The sequence below is a fragment of the Dermacentor andersoni genome, chromosome 10 (assembly GCF_023375885.2).
Source record: "Dermacentor andersoni chromosome 10, qqDerAnde1_hic_scaffold, whole genome shotgun sequence".
NCBI classification, from domain to species: domain Eukaryota; kingdom Metazoa; phylum Arthropoda; class Arachnida; order Ixodida; family Ixodidae; genus Dermacentor; species Dermacentor andersoni.
In genome coordinates this window covers 65,059,408-65,078,988 of record NC_092823.1, presented here as the reverse complement: position 1 = coordinate 65,078,988, position 19,581 = coordinate 65,059,408, and the positions used below count along the sequence as shown (strand labels likewise).

General features: G+C 47.4%; 1 long non-coding RNA gene across 1 annotated transcript; it reads right to left on the bottom strand.

The window, feature by feature from the left end:
- Nucleotides 1-1,488: 1,488 nt before the first annotated feature.
- LOC140213505 (uncharacterized) lies at nt 1,489-13,801 on the bottom strand. The gene is made up of 3 exons (XR_011890358.1): nt 13,565-13,801; nt 4,575-4,666; nt 1,489-1,633 (listed from the first exon to the last, which is right to left on the bottom strand). It is a non-coding gene; the product is annotated as an uncharacterized lncRNA (long non-coding RNA).
- Between the last annotated feature and the right edge of the window lie 5,780 nt (nt 13,802-19,581).

The window sequence follows — 19,581 nt, the reverse complement described above, 5'->3', positions numbered from 1 at the left end:
GGGGATGCTTGATCGCTGACTAAGCATGCGGTGCGCTGAGCTTCGCCAAACTGAATTTCGAGAACCTGCGGACTTCGACATCTTTCAGGTCTGGGTCACTTTCGCTTGGGTAATCCTTTCTGGCGTAATGACTCCTGTAGGAATCGGTGCATTAAAAGAAATACCCGAAACTAAAAAAGAAAAAGTCGAGGCAAAGGAAATTGGAGGGCCAGCAGCTCTAATTAGGCGATTTATAAAGACTTAGCGCTGCAAATCATAGGTTATTTACCAAAACTTACAAAAGTACATACGTTGTCGTTTGCTGAGATTTAACAAGTCCGAGCTGCATCTTTGGGTTTCTTCACCAAAGGCGCATGCATTTCCGACAACTCGTAACACGTCCATTCGTACAAATTCTCGAAGGCGGCTTGGTTGCATGAAATGCTCACAAAAATGTGATAGCGACAGAATTGAAACAGTCCAGTAAAAAGGCCGCCCTTCTAATTTAATGTACTTGTCGCATAAATTTAACGCTAAGCTCTCGGCTGCTCAATTTGTACAGCTTGCTACTCCTTTTACCCGAGAACATGTCGAAACTCAAAGCTCTTTTAGGTACAAGTTACCTTTCTTAGATTTCTTCCATCACTAAAGAGAGAGCCACATTGGACTCTCTGGACCCTAGTCTTAATGAAACTATCTAGAACTTTACATACTTAAATACCCCCATGCCCCTTTTCACCTGAAGAGGAATCTCTAAATAAACATCTCATCCTCGCAGTGAATATCTATGAAACGAGCTTCCTGGTCACATCCGATCTCTATCGTATGATTTTATTTCGTTACTGGCATGATATTTTCCACTATACAATTTTGCTTTCTTTTGCTTTAGAGGTAGATCCGTGACATCGAAACCTTAGAAAGAAAATACGGTCAAACGTCAGAGTAATATAATATGCTAGCTTTTCTAGAGTCAGTTTTGTTTCCCCCAGGATGTGAGAAAGTGCTTGACGCGAGGCCCAGCAAAGGAGGCGGCGGCCGAACGAATCTCAGAGAGTGTCAAAACGTTGCGACGTCCTGCTCCTACGTGGCAACCTTCTGCGTCATCACGTCACGACACAGTCGCCTTCTGGGAAACACTGTCGAAACGAGCTGTAGAAAATCATGAATAATAAATGACTTGGGTTGCTCTGGAGGCTTGACAGTACTTGTCTATGGTTTATAGAGGTCGGGAACCTTCATTTATTGCGCACACACACAAAAGAATACAGTTGCAGATTTTGTGCCAGTGCTCCTTCAACTGCGATCTACTACAAAATGTATCTACGATATTGTTTTTAGCGATTGTATAACGTGTTTCGCATTGCATCTCGTACTGTCCACTTCTGTGATGTCGCTTTCGTGCAGCTGCATGATGAAATAGACTTCGTGCTGCCGGCGGATGGTTTTAGCCGAAATCTGACTCCTGTCAGCATGTGTACAGAGCAGCGTGAACTGAGTGATTAGAAAAAAAAAAGTCCAATACCTTCTTTCGTAACCGTGACGTCATCGTATGGTGGTGGCTCGAATGTTGGTTCGCGCGGCGCGGGACCCTCCCCTGGCGTCGGTTGGGGAGCGGGCGTTTGAAGCGGTCTCCAAACTCCGTGTGCTCTGCTGTCTGCAAGGGATTGCGGAATGTAAAGTGTGTGCGGGTGACTCGATAATTCGAACACGGATCAATTTGTCTTGGCCATTCGATCCACGATGTATTCGAAACTTTTAAATATTGGTCTCTTGCCGGATATCTACGGGATAAGAATGCTCACGAAGAAAGAAATTGGCGAGGCTGCTCAAACGTCCATTTTTACGTTCAACTTGAAGGGGCATTAAAGGCAAATATTAAGTAAAGCGTAAATATAAAGTAAATATTAAGTGACAGATTACTGCTCGGGCACGCCTAAGGGGTCAACATTATCGTGCTTTAGTAAACGGGAAATTGAGGTAAATGCAGCACACCAATTGAGATTCTCCCGGCACACTCAAGTACTAGTCTGATGACGTAGGCACTCCTCACTATAATAATAGTACTCCACCACTGATAAAAAAAAAAACCAATGCGCGCGTGGCGCGCCACCTGTCGGGGCAGCGCCGTACATTGAGAGGAGGGGGTCTTCTGTGTTTGCCGCAAAATGGCTCTGCGTGTGCGGAAAGCGCAGAAGAAATGTAGCGGAAACGCACTTCGCTACTCGTGTAAGTGCGACTTTTGTAAGTTACATGTTCATAATTACCGATATACACCGCAGTATAACTTTCTACGGCTCATTTCTAAGGCAACACCGCATGCACTAGAGGCGCTTTTGTACCGCTTTGAACCATCGAACTCGTGGCTGAGTGGTAGCGTCTCCGTCTCACACTCAGGAGACCCTGGCTCGATTCCCACCCAGCCTATCTTGCAAGTTGTTTTTTATTCATGAAGTGCCTGCCGGGATTTATCGCTCACGGCCAACGCCGCGGACGCCGACACCGACGCCGACGACACCGGCTTTTCTGCGACACGAGCTCCTTAACGCTGTCGCGTCAAAAAAGAGGTTATTGCATCGCATTATAAGACGGAAGCAAATGCTACTTGACCAGTTCTATTCGATGTTTAGCAAAAACAATTCATTGGTCTTCTTTGATTATCAGTCACTGACAGTCCCGGACTGCTGCCCCGCATTCGATTTTTTTTCGAACAGCTTCGAAACCTCCGCCCACCATTTCGTGAGCTGCCAGAATCGCGTGTTTTTTTTTTTTTTCGTGGACCGGAAGTCGCGGATTGCACGCGTGCTCGAAGCTGTCAGCAGATAGTTGCTCGGACAAGCGCAAGAGGCTAGCAGACGACGGCTGTCTTAAAAAGATGCGCGCGGCGTTTGACGCCATGTTGTGAAAGATGCCGGGTGCTTCTGCCTGCTTTGCGCGTTCCAGACGGCAAATATTGTGCACTCAGCCAATGACTCAGCTATCGCTTCTGTTACATCGGTGCTTTGTGCGCCATCGTGAGAGTTTTTCACGAGCGGTGTAAATACTGCAGCTTTAGTGTTCTGTTTTTAAGAGAGAAGCACAGGGATCAGGCGCACATACTTGCCTTTCTTGATGTGTTTCGCGAGATAGTTCATGCTCATTGCTATATATGAAGTAAGCAAGCAGATTTCGCTTTTAAGGTGATTGAAGCTGGCGTGCGAGGAAGCATGTCGTATTGCATGTGGCTATCTCGTACTGCTAGCTGGGGTGGTATACAATCAGAGCTTCGTCGATCACTGTTGACATACCTTCTGTTACCAAGTTCGAGCATTTGCTTTTGGACGTGCAGGATTAGCGGACGGTGTACACGCGCGCTGTCCTAGACACGTGTGGGTCCTTTAATTAGTAGAGGGTCTCACGAGCTTTGAGGTTATCGGCGGGTGCTTTCCGCGTGAACAGTGACGCGGCGCGACCGTGATTCTGCTTATGTCCGTGCGGGAATTCCGCTTAAACTTCGCAGGCAATGAGCTAGCTTCAATACAGTGGTTAAGGGGCACGAAGAGCGAGAGCGCGACGTAAACGGCGTTTTGCGAACACGTTCTATGCGCTCAGGCTGCGATTCCACTATGCAAACCTTATGGTTGTGCCGGCGAGGTGGCCTCTGAGACTGCACAATTTCGGAGGTCATGCTAATGAATTCACTGGGTAGGGGGCTGTCTTCGAGTAGCTTAGAGCAGACGACGGCATCAAGGAGAGTGACTTCCGGTCACGGTGCTTTCGAACGAAACCTGGGGCAGTGCCAGACAGCCGGATCACGTGACTCTTACGCGCTCTTCTGTCAGGGCTAGTCAGACCGGAAGCCGCAGATGGTTTGCGGACAGTCCGGGACTGCATAATCGAAGAGTTACCCTTGGCAACGGTGCGGGCGGTAGAACGGTCTCGTTTTCTCTCGACTCAGCTGCGCCCGCACTTTCGCGTTTCAGCCGTTTTGTTACCGCGTAGTACTGCGCTGGGTTTGCTGGTTTGCGAAATTCACACAAACTGCAAGTAGCAGAGACTGGCATCTCCACGTGATGTTACGGGATGCCCAAACGGTCCACCTTACTTGACCCAGAGCAGCTGCAGCGGCGAATCCATCGTTCTGTCATGACTCTATCTTTCCATGGCCGCGCGTTTGCGTTCTTTTTTCTTCTACAATAAAACCATACCGCCGTCTACTGGGTGCCGTTTCACTCACAGACGGCAGTAAAGGGCGGTGATGGGGGGTGATTTGAATTGCACTAAAGATGTGCGGACCCGACGTGATTTTCTCTTAAGCTAGGTCTTTTCCTAGCACGCAACAAGCACTTCGAGCTTTCTGTAATGGTTTTTTAACAGTCCACGTTGAAGTAGTATGTGCCTTTAGTGTCCCTTTAAGGAAACACTTAGTTACTGCTTGAACCATTGATGCCCTCCGGAAGTTATGTGATAATTTTGCACCGGCAAGTCGCTCCGCTACAAAGCATAAAAAAAAAACGAACGTAATCTTTCTCTATGCTTTTGGTTTCTTTAAACGGCCGCATTGTGCGGGTGGCGCAATTGCACGTTTTCGCACGTGCAAAGCATCTGCACAAACTCACCCGTCCGAGTCAGCCCGTACAATGCCACGCCCAGGACAAATACAGCAAGCACCATGCAGCTGGCGAACAAGTACCACAGCCAACGTGTCTCTCTGCGAACATGGCGGAACCAATACCGTTAAACGAACGCCAACGAGAAAGGCGAAGTGAGTTTACACTAATAAAGTATAATTTCAAATCTCTAAACTCATTATTTTGTTGTAAGACGTTTTTTTTTTAGTATAAAAGAAAGATTTCTAAACATCATTGCAGTTTCCCTTACCAAACTGCACACTACGCTGTGAGGGGGGTGGGGGTGGAAATGGGCGTGGTGGAAGGGCGCAGGATAATGGTTGCCGAAGATTAGAAACGACGCACGAAGGACAACGAAAGCGCCAGACGGGCGGTGTTTTCCCTCTCTCGCGCGCTGTGTTGTGGGCTTTCGAAAAACGTATCAACTCTCCCCAGCCTTCGATTCTTCCGTAATTTTTGATCGATTTCGGGCTCTCTTATACCGCGCACTCGAAGAGCGGCACACGAGCGCTCTTGCATTGTGCCCACGTAAGAATGAGACCGGGGTTCGAACCCGCGACGTTGTGCCCTGTAGCGCTACGCCGTAGCCATTGTGCCGCCGTGGGTAGAATAGAAGAGGAAGGTCTATTTTCCTTCTTGTGTTTATTTTTTTTAGTTTTACGCAGGAACTTCAGCGCCGGTGCGTCTGTGTGACGTCACCGTTTCAATCTGTGTTCTCGTATTTAGGTACTTAAGGCGCAGTAAGAGTTTCCGAAGCTTAACAAGCTCAGTTGCACCTTTACGATACTAAGTAGTAGTCCATCTTTACCAATGAAAAATTATCTAGATAGACCGGAGGCGATGGTTTTATAATCAATCAGGTTATGGCTGCAGCTGGCGCCAAAATTTCGAGGCAATTTTCGTTTTTCTAGCCTTTCAAGCCTCTTCTCATGGAATACGAGTGGCTTTTTAAAGCGTTAGCATTAAGAGTTTCAAATCGGAGAAAATCGTGTGTAAAATACATATCTATGTATACGAAGATGCGACACATTCGATAAGAATATATGCAACATACCTATCGTACGAAAGCACAAGTCTTGTGCGGCGCTTAACGTATTCTGCTGTTACCTTCCGTCTCTTAGCGCTGCATTTCCGTTCAAAGGAGATATCAGTGATTAGCTTTCCTTCGCACTGTGTGACGTTTACTGACGTTACTATATATCTTTCTTTTTTTCAAATTATTGGCAACCACTCTCAATCTCACGTACTGCTTGTTGCGTCGTTGTTAGCGTCGCCTAAAATTTCTCTGCCTGCAAATTTTTGACACAACACGCTGCTGATGGCTTATTACGTTGATCCTGCTCTTGCCACGAAAGCCGTTAACAAGAGTTTATTAGTCGATAGCGCCCCCCTGAAGCACTCCAACCAACGTTCATTCTCGAATGCCTAAATATATACAGTCGTAAAAAGAAATACACCAGGTATATAAGGTACGTTGGACCATTTCTTTCAAAACGTGATAAATAACACGAACGTTGCCTATTGCTGCATATCCTTTTTTTTCGAAATTAAGCCAGTTCTTTGGATGGCTTGATGTGGTGTCCACGCTGTTCGAAGTTACGTTAGAGAATATGTTGTACCATGCAGGCAGACCGCACATATGCTTTGACCTGATGTTTTTCTCTTTTTTTGGGGACAGTATACTGTGTCCATTCTTTCCATATATCTGCGGCAGTCGGTCACCGGTTGCTGAGCACGTGGTCGCGGGTGCGGTTCCCGGTCGCAGCGGTCGCATTTTTGAAGGAAACGAAATGCGAAAAACGCCCGCACGTGGAACATGTTTTTGATGCATGGAAAAGAGTCGCCAAATGGTCGAACGCAATCCGCAGCGCTCTGCAAGGACGTCATCCCATTTTCCTTTGTGGCTTCAAACCACGTGAAAAAAAAAAAAAAACACTGCGAGCGAGAGAGACAGACTCTATAAAGTAAAAGAGTAGCGAATTTCCAGTTCACGACCTGGGCGATTAGAAGGACCGCGCCTCGGGCGCCTGTTTTCTGCCCCTGTGTGCCGGAGGAGCCGGTTGTTCCTGCCCGCAATTAACGCACTTGAACATTTTGGGCAAGACTTGATTTGCGTGAACATACGTTCAGATCGCACGTGGAGAATGCGTGAAAAAAAAAAATTTTTTCTTTGTAAGTTTTTCGCGCGTTCGTATATTTCTGCGCACGGAAACACGCCGCGAATCGACGGGCGTTCTCACTCGTCCGTGTCCGTCGCCGCCGGTGCCGGCTGCTGGACGCGCACTGCTAGAGGCGATGTCGATGCCGCTCGACGGAGACCGCCGGGACGGTCGCCCTCCCCGTCACCCAGCTCGGCCGAGGGGAATTCCTGCGCCAAGCACCGCGAAACGCAGGGACCTTGTTTTACAAGGGGGGAGTATATTTTCTACTCGCCATTACTTCGCCAACACTTTGAACTGCGAGTATGCCGCGTCGCATTACGCCGTCATCATCAGCGCCATTGGCATCCAATGCACGCTGGCGTGGCAGAGACCTCCACAAGACGTCCCAATTCGAATTCAGGCTTAATGTACGTTGGGCCGGTGTGAGGTGCACGCAGGACGCGACGCTGAGCTTCATTGAATCTTTGCTTCGCTGAAACAGAATTCGATGGGATGCGCAGAACCTGGACGTCTAAATGCAACGCTCTCTCTCTCTCTCTCTCTCTATCTATCTATCTATCTATCTATCTATCTATCTATCTGTCTATCTATCTGTCTGTCTGTCTGTCTGTCTGTCTGTCTGTCTGTCTGTCTGTCTGTCTGTCTGTCTGTCTGTCTGTCTGCCTGTCTGTCTGTCTGTCTGTCTGTCTGTCTGTCTGTCTGTCTGTCTGTCTGTCTGTCTGTCTGTCTGTCTGTCTGTCTGTCTGTCTGTCTGTCTGTCTGTCTGTCTGTCTGTCTATCTGTCTATCTGTCTATCTATCTATCTATCTATCTATCTATCTATCTATCTATCTATCTATCTATCTATCTATCTATCTATCTATCTATCTATCTATCTATCTATCTATCTATCTATGTCTCTCTCTGTCTCTCGCGTTTTTACACAAATTCAGTCGAACAAGCCGATACGCAGGTTACTTTACCAATACGAACACTCTTGAGGCGAGAGACAGCGACTGAGATACACCCATCGACCACTTTTGAAGACAGTCTTCTGTGGCAACTTCGCGCAGGATTGAGGTACCCGGAACATGGGCATCTGTCCGGCCGCTAGGTCAAAAGCGACTCTTTCGCATCTTCAGAGCGTCGAAGCGAGTCCGAAAAAAGGTATCAATATGTAGGCGTCAACGATAGAGGAAACACGAATTAGCCACACAATAGGTAAATTTAACGGTATACGACAAAAGGCGAGAAGTAGTCGAAAATTAAGAAATATGGATAAAAATAATTAGCCGGAAAAGAGTCCGAGAAAAATCCATATGCGTTTAGGTAGCTTCGAGGGAGAAATAGCAACGTGATACAACATCCCGCATTCCCGAGTGTGAACAAAGAAGGGCATGTCAACGAAAGTCTACATGACAAAAGATAAGCCTATGTACATGCGGGCAAAGGCAAAAAAAAAAGAAAGCGAAATCCGAAAACTTGACATAAATATAAGAAATAAACCCTACGGAAGAAATGTAACGTGTGACAATGGAACGAAATAAATAATACAAAATATCGCGCAGTTATGCAACATTGCGTCGCTTTTAATGCACCCGCCCCCCTGGATTTCAGCACATATAAATGGCTATAGGCCGTCCCAGCTAAAGTTAACCATGCTGTCCAACGAAAAAAAAACAACAAAAAAAACAACAACAACAAAGGATTAAGATAACACGGTACACGATAGAATTGTAAAAGCTACGCTTTCGTTCGTCAGACTTATGATGACCGACCGCCATATGTCTCAATTTTTGCAGCGTGTCTTCTCATTTATTTTTTTCGTTGAACAGCTTGGCTAACGTTAGCTGGGACACACGGTATATGCCATGCACGTCGACCCCGTCTTCTTTCGCGTCAACTTTGGTTGACACGCCTTTTTTTTTGTACAAAAATATTCGTATACGTTTCTATCCGCCTGCCTCTGGATCCGTCTGAGTCCACAAGCGCTGTAGGGTCACGAGGTGCAGAGCATCTCCGGCAGTGGTCAGCCAAATGGGAATCAGCCGTTAGATTTCTCACTGCCTTCCCGGTGTTGCCTTAAGTGATCATTAAAAAAAAAACTCCACCTCCATTCCACCCTGTGAAAGTGGATGTACAGCGAAGCGGGTGTGGACGTTAAGACTACGTCACACAAGCACCACCACCACAAGCGAGGTACCTCACGCGCGCACGTACGATTGCCAAGCGCAAGTGCCTTATTGGTTTAAATGAATGTTTAAAAGTAAATTGGCGCCTGAAAAAAAAAATGCGCAAAGTACGGCTTGCACACAAGCTGCAGACATGATAGCATCGGGCTGTAGTACGAATATACGAGAAAACGTAATTGTGTTTGGAGGAAACTTAAATAGAAAACTTTTTTCCAGCTGCACTGTTTTGGGTGGACATGCCACGAAAAAATAGCGACCATCTAGAGGCTAACAACTTGGCTGTAAAAAAAATTACTCATTACCTTTTTAACTAATTACTTTAGGACCCATATTACAATTTACGAGTAAAAGCCAACCCTTTCTCAAACCGCATCCACTAAGAACCAATTTCAGCAATTTCAGGTCAGTTTAGAGATAAATGAGATCGCCAAACTTGCGGTAAACTGCACTGCTGTTTCACTTGCTTTATTTAGCTAAACGCTTTCTTAAGATTTGAAGGCCAAACTTATCTGCAAGATCAATACATTTCGTTCTGTAATTTGGGAACACTTATCGCGACAATTGCGTCATCCTCAGAATTCTTGTCGAGTGCCCACCTGTGGCTTGCAAACTCACCGGTCCCATTTCGTAAATTCCAATACGTTCCCTAACGAGATTAATTAGGAAGTTATTTAGTAGAACGCCGTTAAGAAGTCAATACTGCACTTCGATTTCCTCCTAGAAGTCGTGTCCGCCTCTTCGAGTAATTCAATTTCAAAGAGAATCGTTCAATCTTGAACATGCAATTTTTTTTATTCGTTTTCATCAAAATAAAGCACCCTGCTTATTCGTCATACTGTCAAAGAGAATGAGAAGTTTCAAAGCTAGATTGCGTTTCTCTAATAGCTAAAAACCACTCTAGGTGTAAGCGACTGTTTACGAATAAACAGAAAAGACGCAAAAACAGACGCACAACGCGACGCTTTTGGAGTCATCGAATCAGCTTCTCTTAGCGTCACGAATTTTAACAGCTCTTATTCGAGACTACTGAACTGTTTATTGGTCAAAGCAACCCATCATATAAGTGCCAATGACTCAAGCGAGCAAAACAGAACAACGCTTCCCGAGTGTCAGGTCTTCTCTATCAATAAAATTGCTGATTTTTAACTTCAGGGCTAGGTTTCCTTATCCCATTTTTTTTTAACTCAAAGATAGCAACGAACAAGAAAGCGCACATCAGACAGCCAAAGATTTAGTTTTCAACTGCAGGCGTATCTACCGAACGCACCTCTTGGTGACTTTGATGCCACAAAGCGTATGCTAGATTTGCTCTGAAGCTTTTAAAAACATCAGTAAGCACAGATGGCGAAAGAAAGAGCTATAACCACCCTTCTCTAAGAGTGCAGCGAAAGCCTGGAAAGTCCTCAAAGTGTTTAACCGGCTAAAGAAGTCACAGTTTCGCCCGAAAGGCAAAGCATCGATTGCGATAGCAAATTAGCATACCATACGAAGTAGGGATAGTACTTTAGTCGCCCGTATCAATTTGTAAACATTCGCTTGCTAACTAAATTAACGAGCATGCTGTCAGCGCGCACGGCAAACATGAACATATCACAACCAATGACCGCGGACACTAGCTGTCGAAACGCTTGCGTGAGGAAACGCGGCAGCAGCAGCGAGCGAAGCGATCTTCGCGCTGTATATCGCTTCGACGTAAAGTGGGCGCCGATAACACACATCACGCCCAATGCTTTGAGTCGCCGACACACGCAGACTCTGCCCCCAACGCAGATCGCTCTCAAGATACGGCCGCGTGATTGCACGCAGCCGCCACGTGCGCAGTTGCAGCCGAAGTAGAACCCCTTCCTCCCCTCCTCCGATGCATCACGCGCGACGGCAGACGGCGCGCTTCTTCGCTTTGCTCCCTTTCGCGCGGGCGAGATTGAGCCCCGATCGCCGGCTCCCCTCCCACGCTTTCTCTCGCACATACAGTGTAGGGTGCGCGACGACGGTGTCATCGCCCTTGGACTTTATACGGAATCTCACGGCGACGGCGACGCCAACGGCAGAAACGCGCTCGGAGTGTCTGTATAATTGCTATCGCAATAAAAAGCGGTGGCGCTGCCGTGGGGAGCACGAAGAATTGGGAAAGCGGCGCTCGTTCTGCCACCTATCTAATTTTACTACCCTGGACAATATGCCTACTAGACGGCGTTTCAGGACTGCGCACGAAATCGTTGCCTCCCTTGTTGCCGGCTGACTGTTCGCGGGGGCAGCCCGAACGGCGGTTCACTACCGTTTGGTTTGCACAGTGTTCCACTTTAAAATCTTTTCCTGATCATCGCTTTTTCATCCTCTGGCATTTGTTGTCCATGAGAAGTTGATCGAGCGATGCCGATCAATTGTAGCTTGCCAGGCTTAACTGGAACGGTTACCCCCCGGGCGAAGAGGAAGTCTTCCTAAGGATTATAGCACTCAGAGCGACTTGATCCGCGCCACTCACCTGAAGAATTATGTGCCTTTATCTCGTGAAGGTAAGAGTCATTCGGTAGGCGAAAATGTTTTTGCAAGCGCACTTTCTCGCTGCCCGTGTTATACGTTTTTAGCGAAGTAGCTGGGTACGCAAGAGTTATACTAAATACACAATGACGACAGCATAGGTCTGTTACCTATACTAACTTGTGCTCATATGTATTTGCATCAATTCGGGGTGCGCCGTTAATTTGAGACCTTCATGGTCTGAGCGAAAGACGTGGTTCATTGATTCGAGGGCATCGATGGTACACAGAGATATTGATTTTTATGCGTTTATGCCACATGTGTCTGTTTTTGCAGAATTTGGCATGTTTACGTTCATGCCGTTTTAAGGGTTCTGAAGGTTTGCAGAGAAACCTCGGTTAAGTCGTGGCCGTGTCACAAAATACAGCCACGCATGTTACAGGTCAGCCGAACTTCACACTGTAAAAGCAGTGAATGCGTTCTGTTAAAGTAACAATGTTCGCGTGACTTCTCTGTGAAACCAGTCACGGAGGTTGGAGTTATACGATTTAGCTAATCGTTCCTCTCGGATGGCACTGGTTGAAATTCGAGCGACAACCGTTCCACGTGTCTTACTGACACAGATGTCGTATGATAAAACGCAAGAAAATACTAAATTAACTCTAACAAAATGTGTTAGTCACTGCAGCGACGATTAAAGTTCTTATTTCTGAAGGCACCTTTGTTATTATGCACTTCTAACTTTCGCACAGATGAAACGTTCGAGTTACAAATTACGAATTACAAATTTCATAATGATGGCGCGTTATCCTGTAAGGTGCTGTACTAATGCATCTTTCTTCTGGGAGGGGGGGGGGGGAGGGAGGCTGGGCCCTATACTAAAGAAAAGTAACGTAATTCGTTGCAAATCTATTGCTCGCGATCTTACGAAAGTATTGCTAGAGTAAAGAAAAAAGGGAAAAAAAACTAAGACGCTTACCGCATTGTCGGTGGAGTCTGAAAGGAACGCATCATAAGTTCAGTATTTACGGAATATGGGCTGAGCTCACACATGAAATTTTGTATAAAAAGTCGAATGTTCAAACAAAGCATAGAACAGAGTTCAAAACGAAGCCGAAAGCTCAAATGACTCATCCCTCGCCTCCATCCCCAGATTAGAAAATAGAGGATGCAATGCTTACCCAATTCGGACATGGCTGTGGTAAATAACGATAATTGCGTGCAAAGTGAATTTCAAGTATGCCGTTGAAACACTACATAAAGTCGCCGTCTTAAAGATGTAAAGGAGCTCACAAGCGGTTCCACTAATGAAGAAAGTACGACAACGGTGCTCTCATCATAAGGCTTATAGTGTTTGATGTGCCAGGCCTGTGTTCGCAAAATATTCCGTGCCTCGATGGCATACACAACGACATTTTGTTGCTTCGTGGTTTCTCACGCTTGCCGATAAACAACACTGAAGCATCTAAAAGCATGCTCAGCGTTTGTCAAAAGAAACGGTGCCGAGTGACCACTGCCGATGCCGGAATATTCATTGAACTTCCTCTTGGCGCATTCGCACCGCTCAGAATCTCTGACGCGGTAGACGAGTTCTCGTTCTCACCCTATGTGCTTTCTTTAAGTATCAAGAATTCCAGGAGGGCGACAAGACGCGGAGTAAGAACTCTCGAACACTCGGAGTGCCCGGCTTCTTTGTCGATGAGGGCTGCATTTCGTGAAACAAGCGTCTCCTTTAAAAGTGCAATCGTTTCTCTGTCTTAACCGACCACGACAGGCTCTGATTTAACCACGCACAGGTTTAGCATCCGTTGTTGCGCCGACGACCGAATCGATCGATCGCTCTGTTCAGCTGTGGAAAGGATTTAGCTGAAGCTGCGAAGCTGAATTGGCTCGTTGGCTCCGCGCTAATGACTTTCTGCTGCTGTGCACGAGGTTGCGGGTTCGGCCGCTTGTAAACCCACCACGTAAATAATAGTCGCTTTGACGAATGTAGCGGGTCCCTCGGCACCTTGACACTGCTGCATCGTGTAAACAACTTTTATCAACGATTAATTCACTGTCAATCCTTTCTTTCGTCAAGTGGCTCTAGTGGAGCCTTCTCAGCATTAGCGCAGGCCTATACACACCGACGGGTATTATGGAGTGACAAGGATGTGCGTGTACTTACGTGCAATATTGAGACGCGAAGTCGTCGGCGAAAAACCAAGGCGCCGATGTCCACAGCGCCGATGAAAGGAAAGACCACTGAGACGTAAACAAACGACGTGTTGTGCGTGAGAGGCGTCCGGTCAGAACGTCGCACACTTCTTCTCCTGGTGATGTCAATGGTGATGGTGCTCCCATAATGTGGTACGCGCCCACAAAAACGGATTGGCCAAGAATCGGGCGACGAGAGGGCACGTAAGTAGCATACCTATAGAAATGGGGGGGGGGGGGGGGGCAGAATAAGCCGCAGCTTTGGTTGGAAGGCGAAGCACAATTCGGCAGTAAAGTTTCAGGCAACTACAAGAAGTACACGGTTCGTAGTCTTATAGGGCATATAAATGGCAGCAAACATTCGCTTACCAATTAAATTAACAAGCACGGCGCCGCGAGCCCCGCAGCAGGCGAACATGAAAAGGGGGGGGGGGGTATTCTGTAAGAGTCCACCTAGTGGACTGTCCATTTCGACCGCTGCTGATTGGATGCAGCTGTACGAGAGAGGAGGAGACGAGCGGCCCTAGCCAATCAGCAGCGGCCGAAATGGACAGTCCACTAGGTGGACTCTTACAGAATACTCCTCCCCTCCCCTCACATCTCCCTCGACGACTACGCACGCCCGCTGCCACAACGCTGGCGTGGTGAAGAGCGCCGGTAGCGGGCAGGGAACGCTTCGTGCTGCCTCTCGCTAGAACGCGTCTCCAAAACTTGAGAATGCGCGTCTTCCAACACAACGCCTGCGGGAGCATAGAGTGCACGGAGCCACTTCGGCTCGCCCTAAACTTTTGCACCCTCCATAAATTGCCTCCAAGGTAGGGCTCGTGGGCCGCGTATGCGCTCAGCCCCAAGCATGCACAGTCACGGCTGGGCTACAGGAGACGATGCGCTCTCCAGGCCCCCCGGCCTCCAGTGACATCACACTCTTCGGCGATTGCCACATAGGTCTTTTACATTGAAGGTGCTTGAGGCGGCTCTCGCTCTTTCCAAGCATTCGGCTTTCGTCACCCAAAGCTGGCAGCGTATCATACCGCGCCTTGTGCGACGCGGCTAAGTGCGCACGCAGAGAACTGTAACATCTCTGCAGCATATCCTGGAATTGGAGAATGGTTCCCGAAGATAGAAAGACAAGCCGCTTGATTCTGTTCCTGAAGCACGGCAAGTTGCCATTCGAACTCGTTTTCCACATCCCATGACTCTGTCCAGCAGTGTAGGAAAGGTAAGGAAAGCTTGATCCTTGCCCGCTTGGAGTGGTATTTATAAAACACCACAATGTTCATGACTTACCTGGCTGGTTTCTGACGAGGCCATTCATAAGTAGATAATGGTGTTGATCTAGTTACGTATGTCCAGCATCAAAAATCATGTAAACGATTACCTACCGCTTAGTTCTTAAGTTTCAAGGGGCATGCAATATCTCACGAGGCCATTCTCGATGCTCTTGAGACGCTTGGCCTTGGAGGTGCGGTTTTTAAATGAGTCTCAAGTTACTGTTGATGCCGTTTTTTTCTGTGTACCTAAGATGGCCCAACCGCACTATACCCTACACCTGCCAGGGTGCCACCCAAGGCGGGGTTCTCAACCTCAACTTCTTCAACCTAATTGTCCTCGCTTGAATACCTGGCAGCTGTGATCAAGGTATCAATGTACGCGCACGATATATGTGTCAAGTTGACTTCGGGCGTGACGCATCCTGAGATATGTACAAGACTCGAAGTGGCTGTCACTCTGACAACGGTGTACCTCAGCAACCGAGGCCTCGAGATCTAATCAGACAAGTTTGCACTGATGGCATTCACTCGCAAGCCAATGGCCCCGTGAGCAGACTCGATCAACGGTCATATAATTTCACGCGCAAGGTAGGGCTCACAGATAGAGATCTCTCGTGCAGCCTTCACGCTACCAACATCAAACAGCCCCTTAAAGCAATTTCTCAGCCGCTCACGTTTCTGGTGGAAAAACTTCGGAGATGTTTTTCGAAGCAATGTTGGCCCATGTACAGGACCCTCTTTCTGGACTTTTCGAGGTGGTACTTGCCCGTACTGGCGAACACTCGTAGTCCAAATCTTCGTGCTCTACAGGCTATTCAAGGTCAGACTCCCAAACTTTATTTTGGATTGCCAAAATGAGCATTGACAGCGGTGACTATTGCAATCGCCCAAGACCGATGAATACAAACGCACATAGCAGCGGAAGTGTTGCGACTGCGCATTGGGCACTCTGCCAGGGACCCTTTCCCACCACCTTGCCACACTACTGCTATAAAGGCCGCAGACATAATTTCGTGCTACGACCTTCGAATATTTCACTAGCCTTCCATCCGGCTTCACTCCTCTAACTAATTCATTGATTCCACCTTGGAGTGTAGTTCGACCTCGAGTACACCGCACCTTACCACGAATTAAAAAAAGCCTGAGCTATGATCTCCTGCTCTTAAGCAACATTCTCTGCTCATTTTTCACCAGATGTGCACCCAACATGTGCAAGTATGCATTTATACTGATCGTTCAGCAACTCTCCAGCGTTCGTCTAGAGCCATGGCTGTCCAAGCGAGCGCCACTACTGTAAGTTTCAAGACGTGCCACCCGAAGACATCGATAGTTGAACTTGAAGCTCTTCGAGGTGAAATTCGTATCATGACCCAACAACAACCACGAAGATGGTCGATATTCAGCGACACAAAGCCAGCGCTGCAGTCTATGCTGTAAGCGATGCGGCGCGGACCACAAGAATAACTGCTGTCCGAGGTTAGAGAACTTATCCGTACTTTGGTTGACAAGGAGCACCGCGTCGCATTTAAATGATTTCCACTAAAACTGCGGCCTCGTGGAGCGCACTCAAATGATGCTACTCGGTGAGCTCTTGAAGACAGCCAAGAGAAAACGATACCTTTATCCAGGCCAGATGACGCTAAAAAGCTCTAGTGCTTGTACAAGATATCAAGTTTTCCTTGTGCAACACTTAAAGTTGTCGACATAAACGACTGTAACACCTTGAACCTTCGCTTTGCCTTCTACTATGCCGATTAGAGGCCACTCTGATTTCTGCCATATGGCCAAGAGTGGCTTTTACGAAGTGTTTGCTTTAGCGTTCGTGGGACTTTCTTGGGAAAAGCCTTGAATTAATGGAGGCATTCTAGATTGAGGAAAGGGGAGTGCAATGTGTGAGCCTTGCGTAGGTATTCCTGTAGCGCAAAGAGCAGAGAAATCGCTCGTCATACCAATGCGGTCATACTAGCATCGTAACCGTCTTGGGTTTTGTTGTCCTATGTACACACACTTGAGGTCACACACAGTTGGGCTAGTTGGCCTTGCATTATAATTATGGTTGATTAGTGCAAGCTCATAAGGGACAGAAAGAACAAAGTGGACAAGGATGGGCGCCCGTCCTTGCACACATCGTCCTTTGTGTCCATTATTAATTTGCGCGAATCTGACGTACTTGTAACACAATTGCTCACTTTACCCAAACGCATTAGTCCATCCGGTAATAATACGTAGAACATCCAACCGACGCTATTTGCAAGTTACCTGCAAAATGCTTGCCATAACATCGATTCCACAGTGCGTGATGTGGTGATGACAATCGAAATTTCTTAATAGCAGACGAAACTGTTTGGTCGTCTTCCTTACTGGCCGTCTTCCTTCTTCAGTCCAGGAAGCCATGTGACCTGGCTGCAAGCATTACCAGCTGACGCTGGTCATCAGCGTTGAAGCTGGTGAGCTGAGTCTTCCACGGCTACGCTGTCGTTTGGGGGGATTGGAGGTTAGAGGGAGGGGGGGGGGGGAGGTGTTTCGGTCACATTGCCATACGCGATCTGGTAGAGGGTGTTTGGCGTGTGGCAGAATTTGCAGCCGTATCCCTTAAGTGTGGGGGTAAATAAAATCTACACGAGTTCTTTTTTATACATTTAAGCTGCGTCTGCCGAATATTAAGAATCGACGCTTAAGCACTTTCAACAAAGTGGATTGTGGTCGTCATCAGCCGAATCAGTTCGTCTACAGGACATGTATGCTTCCATTAACGCACTCCAGTTACCCGGCTCCTTTCCGCTCGTGTTCACCGTTCTCCTGCAGGGAGCCTTCGTGCAAGCGCTCGGATGTAGGCTGCCTAATGCGTACCGTCGCAGAGATTCGTCGTTATTTCTATGCGGCGTCGCTCGTGCGCGGCAAACATCGCGCTTTGTTCTGAGAGAAGTCCTCGAAAGCTGCTGGAGAAACCTGTTTGACGCGGTGCAGAGACAGTGGAGCCTAGCTGACATACAATCGCCGCACAGAAGTCCCGCCACTCCTCTTCTCGCAGGTTCACATAAGCTATACTGAGTCATCTACCCGTTATTTCGTCTGCTAGCCATAGGCGCGCAAGCAGACGACAAACAGCCTGTCACAAACGAACGCACATGCAAACAGGGTAGAAAGCGAAAATAATATTTCCAAGGGATCGGCGGCACTCGCTCTTCGGGTGGCCCTATTTGACCCGCCGTTGTAGGATGGCTCGAGAAAATGTATGCGCGCGGTCTTCCACCCGGTCGTTTCTCAATGACGCCGGCTGGTCTCTTGGTCGAGAGGTCGAGTGGGCACTTTCGTGTGCGCGAAGACGCCGATATAAGCGCGCCGTCCTTCTTACCGAAGTCGCCAAAATAAAACTTGACGTGCGCCGAGAGAAGCTCGGGGGTGCACAAAGCGAGGACCATGCACCGTAGGAATTTCACAGCGTTCCTCGTAGCCGCCGTGCTGTTCTACTGTGGATGTGTCGTTGGCGCCCACGGTAAGTCGAGCGTACGGTCTTTATTTGGAGCTGAATTCTCCTAGGATATCGTGAACACTCCTTTTTTCAAACGTATCGGGGCCGCGTTGACCAGGCAATCTGCAAGCTATTGAAGGGTATGCCTTAAGTTCCATTGTCCTGGGGAATGAAAACAACTCTCGTATTTTCCCTGCGGAGGGCTGGAGAGTTAAGAGCGCCACGGGATCTGCATCACACAGCCGAACAATATATATGGGAAAGGCATGTCTGTATATTTTTAACAGATATGTTTATTTTTCTGAAATGCTGCACACCGCGTTGCACATTTCCTGAAATCCGTTTCAAAATTAAAGCATACCAGCTTGTCTTAAATATATTCATCTCATACATAGAAATAATCAAGAGACGTGCATAAGTGCGTGGAAGCGGTTTAATTGTGTTCTTGATTTGTTGCCTACTTTCGTGAAAATTGGCACCAACTTTATTTATATTGTGCCATATTTATACTGTGCCATCGCAGAACTCGACGCGGTATGGCTGAGTAGCAACGGGGTTCCGCTGCTGAGCTTGAGGTCTCGAGTTCGAATACCGGCCGCACTTCGATGCAGGTAAAGCGTAAGAACGATCGCGTACTAATCTCTTAGTGCTCGTTACAGAACCCCGGGTGGTCCAAATTAATCCAAACCATTCACCACTGCTTCTCTTAGCTCCAGTGTTTTTGCTTTGGGACGTTAAACCCCACGAGTGAATGAATCGATCGTTGCAGACGACGAAAACCATTTTCGATTTACGTTTCTAGTATCCCGAGGTGGCATTGAACTCTCGGAGGTCCACTGCTTCTCTTAGCTCCAGTGTTTTTGCTTTGGGACGTTAAACCCCACGAGTGAATGAATCGATCGTTGCAGACGACGAAAACCATTTTCGATTTACGTTTCTAGTATCCCGAGGTGGCATTGAACTCTCGGAGGTATCAACATGCTAATTTACTAAGCATTGTTACGCCTTCATATCTGTGATAAGGAAAAGAAAAGCGTTTATCACAAATAAATATGGTTATTTTCTCTGTGTACATGGGTATGCTGCTATCTCAGCGTCTAATAGGGGCTGATGATGATGATGATGATGAGTGGTATTCCTTTTGAAGCGGGGCGGTGCCATATAGCCATCTAGCCTGCTTAGACTAATCAGGTTCTACTACACCTATCCCCGTCTAGCATTTTGCTTGTCTAATCTCAAGCTTTA